Source organism: Neopsephotus bourkii, unplaced genomic scaffold (assembly GCF_033783945.1).
Source record: "Neopsephotus bourkii isolate Nb327-2 ecotype Australia unplaced genomic scaffold, CSIRO-AGI_Nbou_v1 NB_318, whole genome shotgun sequence".
Classification (NCBI taxonomy): Eukaryota; Metazoa; Chordata; class Aves; order Psittaciformes; family Psittacidae; genus Neopsephotus; species Neopsephotus bourkii.
In genome coordinates this window covers 4,512,320-4,518,294 of record NW_026900826.1, presented here as the reverse complement: position 1 = coordinate 4,518,294, position 5,975 = coordinate 4,512,320, and the positions used below count along the sequence as shown (strand labels likewise).

The 5,975-nt window shown below is 47.9% G+C and overlaps 1 protein-coding gene across 4 annotated transcripts in view; it reads left to right on the top strand.

The window, feature by feature from the left end:
* Nucleotides 1-600: 600 nt before the first annotated feature.
* The window catches only part of RAB27A (RAB27A, member RAS oncogene family), a 36,393-nt gene continuing 31,018 nt past the window's right edge, over nucleotides 601-5,975 (top strand). Inside the window, exons 1-2 of one of the 4 annotated variants that reach the window (XM_061347452.1) lie at nucleotides 1,987-2,159; nucleotides 2,778-2,911. The gene's annotated coding sequence lies outside the window, so the exon portion shown is untranslated. Of the gene's footprint in view, nucleotides 724-1,986; nucleotides 2,160-2,777; nucleotides 2,912-5,975 lie in introns of those variants that run through there. The other 3 variants (XM_061347450.1, XM_061347449.1, XM_061347455.1) reach the window with 3 other exon arrangements.

Here is a 5,975-nt window from a genome sequence, read left to right as displayed (position 1 = left end):
GCACCGCCTCCGCGCCGCCGCCACTTCCTTCCGATCACTGTAGCGAACGGGAGGTCTCCGCTCTGTGGTCTCCCTGCCTCCAGGTGAGGGGCGCCGGGTCTGGCACGGCGCTGCTCGGGGCCGTGGACCGAAGTGCTACCGGGCCGGGGCTCGCCGCACTCCCTGCCGTGCTTCCCGCCGCCGTCCCGCCTCGCCTGTCCCCGCCCGGGGGCGAAAGGCTCGGAGAAGCGTCGCGCGCGCGCGTGTGTGGGTGCGGGTGCCGCAGCGCCGCCTGGTGGCATGCGGGGCCGGCTACCGCAGGTGGCGCTGGCCGTGGCTCTCGGCGTAGTCAGCGGGCTCTACATCTACCGGCCCATCTTCCAGCCGCCCGGCCCGGAGCAGCCCCCTGACGCCACTGCGGGGTCGCCGGCGGTCGCTGAGCCGGAGAAGAGGTCCTGAGGGACTCGTGTGAGCCGTGCCCCTGCCCTGCCGCCGCTCCCCGGTACCGCCTCCAGCGCAGGCCCGCGCCTCCTGCTGAAGTAAATGGAGCCCACACCCGCCAGCAACTGGGAGTGTTCGCCGCCTGCCGGGGAGCGGCCCTGCTATTGCGGACTGCTTCCTCCGGGCTCGGCCCCGCTCTGAGGCGATCCGCCCTTTGAATGTGTCGCTGCGTACGTGTGCGTTTGGTACCAGCCCATAGGGACGTGAATGTCGAAATACATATAAAATTCTGATTGTTCAAAGGTATGTCTTCACGTCTAAGTTTAAATAACCACCGGGGAACTGGAAAAAGAAACTGGTAATTGTTAAGTTACACTTCACGAGGTTCTGGGATTGCCTCTAATCCTCCAAATGATTTATCTCCTTGTCACAGTTTCAGTTCTTAATACTTCATCTCCTTTGGGAATGCAGTTGTGACTGAAGAGGGAACTGCACCCAGCTTTGGTGTCTTCAGCTGGTACCTGTATGCATGCACATACACGCATGTACTACACACCTATCTTTCATTTCTGACAGAATGAGGTTAGGGTGGCTATTTTGTAGCTAAGGTTGCCTGAAAGGTTGCTCGTGGAGAGGTGCTTCAGCGTGTAGCTCAGTAGGACAGTGCTCATCTTGCAATAGGTTTGGATCAGTCTGACGACAGAATCTGAAACTCAGGCTACCGAGATCAGTAGATAAGACTTTATAGTCCATCTAAAAAGAAACAAACTGCAGATCTTGAGAGGAACTTCTCTTAGATTATGGTTTTAAACACAGAATCTTGTTTTGGGCAGCATGAGGTAAGAAATCCTTTCCCTGGACGTGCTTTCATTTAAAGCCAGGAACGATGTGACAGCTGTAGGCAGACTTTACAGAAGCTGGGGTGAGAGGGCAGCATCAGAAGGTGGGCTGGGAGGTAGAGTTGAGTCTGTGATAAATCTTGTTTGGACACAAGAAAATGTCACAAGTCTGATGAATGGAAACACACAACTGCAGTGGTGACTCTAGCTGCTTCCTCTGTTTACCAGACCAGTACGTATTGAGAAGGCTGTTTTAAAGAAGGTGTAACTGAAGTGCAGGAGGCAGTTTCTTTGTAACCGTAATTGCTGGATGGCAGTTGATTTTGAAGTCTCAACAAACCGGATGTCCGAACACAGAAAGGGTTATTGCTGCAGCCCAGCTGCAGGCTGTGGTTGCCGGGTTCTGGAGACTGCCGGATGTAAAGTGTTTTAATGGAGTCGAGGAGGCGCTTTCCTCTTCCGAGGGCAGGCAGCCAGCAGGTGGCAGGAAGAACTCGCTGGATCCACGGTGACGGACTGGAGCCTGGCAGCTCGCGTTTTCCCTTCTAAACCTACTTTTCCTCGCCTGAGTTTTTATTAGCGGCGCTTGTCCTTTCAGAAGAGCGGGGGAGTGCGGCTGGCGAGCAGCCTGCTTAACGTAAACCGGCCTTGGCGCAAGGCAAGCGGGGAGCAGCGCCGTCCTTGACGCTCAGAGGTGCGCTCGCTCCGCTTCCCCGGGGCGGAGGGGCTGGGCCGGGGCGGTGCTGCCGGTGCTGCCCGCGGACGGGAGGGGCCGTGCTCGCCCTGGGCCTCACGGGAAGTGATGTTGCCTTGACGGAAAAGGCACTCTTGCAGCCCAGAAAAGGGCAGGTGCGGTGGGACGCGGCCCTGCGCAGCCCCGGTGCCTGGGCAGGGGATCAGGTAGGAGGGCGGCGAGTGGAGCGCGGGGTCTCGCCGCCCAGTCACCCTCCGAGGGGGCCACTGCAGGAGGTGCGGGTTGGGGGTGGTTGCCGAGAAACATCGCTGCGAAACGGGTTAATAATGTCGGGATAAGTGGCTCTGGTAGGAAATACGAAATACTGGGGGAAAAGGGAGTTTCCCGGGGCTGCAGGGCGTGGGGAGCGGGACAGTGTCGCAGAGTCCGGCGGCGGTGGGAACCTAGCGGCGTAGGGGTTGGAACAGTGGGCCCTCGTTCGTGACATTAGGGGAAGAAGCCTTAAGCCTCGCCTTTCGGCTGCCCGTGCGAGTGCTTAACTTAGCAACTGCTGCCATGAGCACGGGTGCACCAAGACCCCTCTGAGGCGGCCGCAGGTAGCAGCTGTGGGACCTGCAAGTTTCCCACGGCTCTAGACGTGCATTTCTGTTGTGAAAAAGTGGATAGCACGTCTGATTTAAAAACCAACAAAGCCTTTAAAAAAGCTGAACTGCTGAGGGAGGTGTGCAAGTGTATTTTATGTGTTTAGCCAGAGCTTAAAGCTTGTATTTGAGCGTCAACAGATCTGTTGCTTCTTTCTGAACACCGCATGTTTTGTCTGACAGAGTCTGCTTGCTGAGAGGGTTCAGGACGTCTCTTCAGCCTGAGTTGCAGTGCTTGGGATAAAGTAACGCTTTGATGATCTTGGATCTAAAGAAAGCTAAAGCCATCAGAAATAAGTCTTGTTTCTTCTAGCCTTGTAAGTAACTAGATTATATTAATATGTAAGTGGTATTTTTAATGGTGCTAACAAAGCATAAAGGATCCCCCAACTTCAATTTTTATCTCTCCTTAGAGGTGCATCAGATGTATTTTGAGCTTTCTGATCCTATGACTCCTCAAACACTTTCCCTAATGATTAGAGCTTATGAGTTTTTCATCAGGGTAACACATACACATGTTTGGATTTGGGAGTTCTGCTAGGTGTTATTGACAAGCTGATTTTTCTCTATACTTAGAGTTTTTACTGAAACTCTACAAAATGTTTATTGTTTTCCACACATAAAATGCGTTAGTGGCACTACTTGGTCTATTCTGCCTGCCTTTTCCTGGAAGTTTATTCTTACATAGACTTGTCTTCTCAGCCCTTGCTTCTTTTCATAGACTGCTGTTCTGTGTGACTGTTTCAAGTATTTTCCAGCCAGGGAAAGGCATATAATACAACATGCATTTCAAATGCTGATGCGTAATTGTAGCAGTAGTATTTGTGATGCTAAATGGATGTCTCAAAAGCACGGTTAAAAAGATGGAAAAAAGAACAACACGTTCCTGTGTTTCTAGTTCAGGGTTCTAGTTTTATGTCTGCTTAATCTCTTTAACAAAGGAGCTCTGGGTGGGGAGAATATGTGACAATTTACACTGTTATTTTTGCAGCTAATAACATTTCTCATCTGCAACCAGATATTGAAAACCAGACTGTAAGTTTGTTTTCGTCACTATGGTTAAACATGGGAACACGTTGTTTTATCACTTGACTACACATTTCCTTTTCTTTCAAAGAGAAGATTGGTCAGATAAAAGAATCTTCAAGTAGCTTGTGGCATTTACAGAAACAAGTATTATGAGCAGTAATCTTTTTGTGTCTTCTTTGGATTGTTGGTTGTTCTGCCAGGTACCTGCTGTGCTGGCATAATGACCATTGGTGAGTCTGTCAGTTTTCAGCATAACTGTGGGCTTGCAGGTCAATGCCTACTAAGTGCAGTCTGTTGTAGTCAGCAGAGGGCTAGTAAAGATTGGATTTAGAAACAGGCAACATTGGCACTAGAGATGGAATATAAAGAATGACAACTCTCCCCTGTTAATGTCTCAGCAAGTAATTATAAAAAAGTGTGTTTAAAACGTATTAAACTTATGAGTTAAATAGTTAATCATCAGATATGTTTTTTTGTAGTAAAGCTGTGTTTGTACTCCACTGCACATGTGACCGGGTCCTGCAGACAGTCAACTTTGTTCTTCAGTAATTTCAAAAGATTACATATTTATAGCTAAGCATTTGCTGGGCTGGGCGTGTCAGATGCTCACGGACTTGCTTTTGCTCCTCATGTCTTGCAGATACCACTCATGGTGGCAATATAGTCAAGTTTACAGAACTGACTTCAAACATGGATGAAAAGTTGTCAAAGTACAGTGTGGTTTAGCAAGTACTTAACCGAAAGGTAGCTTTTTATAGCAGAAACAGTTTTTTTTCCTTCCCCTACTCCCTTCCCTGCCCCCCCCCACCGTCTTCCTCTGGGAACAGCATCATTTCTTTTTTGGTCTTAGTCTGAAAACTGCATCCCTGTTAGGAGGCAGGACTAACTTGAACCATGCTAAATCAGCTGAGATCATATCTTTTTATCTCCAGTGGAGGTAAAACTGTAGTGAATGAGAAATTCTAGCCCCTACTTTCTTTCCTGTAACATCCTTATATTGTTTCGTTTTCATACATAATACAACAGAACTTACTTTTGATTATTGATCCTGCCCCTCTACTCTCCTCTTGAGATCTCACTCGGAGTATTGTGCACAGTTCTGGTGTCTTCAACATAGAAAGGACATGTGACTGTCGGAACAAGTCCAGAGCAGGGCCATGAGGATGATCAGGGGACTGGAGCACCTCCCATATGAAGATAGGCTGAGAAAGTTGGGGCTGTTCAGCCTGGAGAAGAGAAGGCTGTGTGGAGATAGCAGCCTTCCAGTATCTGAAGGGATATAAGGATGCTGGGGAGGGACTCTTCATTAGGGACCGTAGTGACAGGACAAGGGGTAACAGATTCAAACTTAAAACAGGGGAAGTTTAGTTTGCATATAAGGAGGAAGTTCTTTACTGTGAGGGTGGTGAGGCACTGGAATGGGTTGCCCAGGGAAGTTGTGAATGCTTCATCCTTGGCAGTCTCGAAGGCCAGTTTGGACAGATCCTTGGGTGACATGGTGTAGGATGATGTGTCTCTGCCCATGGCAGGGAGCTTGGAAGTTGATGATCTTAAGGGCCTTTCCAACCCTAACTAGTCTATGATTGTAATTAGTAGTCTCAACATCTGTGATTTACTTTCCAGTCTAGTAAACTTTCGAGATTAATTTATGGCATATAGATTAAAATATGACATATAACCAGCATTTTTTCCTGTGATGATGGTGTGGCTTCAATGGGTTGAAAATACTGTGATGTATGTATGATAGTTTTGCACAGTACTGGGTGTTGGAATCCTTTTCACGTACTGGCCAACCCTTTGGAGCTGACCTGACAAGTTGTTCAGTATTTGAAACTCCTGCAGGGGAAAAGGGAAAGGCAAATGTCCTTGCTTTTATGGCTCTGAAGATAATATAAAAGTGTAAACCAATACAGTGTTATTTTTATGAGTTAGCAAACCCATTTCCCATTGCTGTTCCCTTTCTCCGTCTGATACTTTTAGTGATGAGAAATTTGTAAAAAAGCCCCATATTAGATAAAGGCACTTCTGGAAGATGATGGCTGGAAGTAGGGTAGAAGAGTGGTAGGAAGCAATGAAGATAGAAGCTTAGGAGGAGGAGTACAGTTTTTGTAGAAATCTGTGGTTTTCAGTTGAAAAAAGGAGTTGGTAGATATATGAGCAGTATTTTTGAATTAAAAGTTAAATTTGTGAGCTCTTATATTTTGAAAATAAGTCTATGCTTCTGCAGTGATTTTTGTGTAAAAGAGTTCTGTGAATGAGAAGACTATAAGGATTGTACCCAAGTTGAAATATTGTATATGCAAATAAAACACCAGATGGGTATAAGGACAACTGCTGCACAAATCAAGTAGG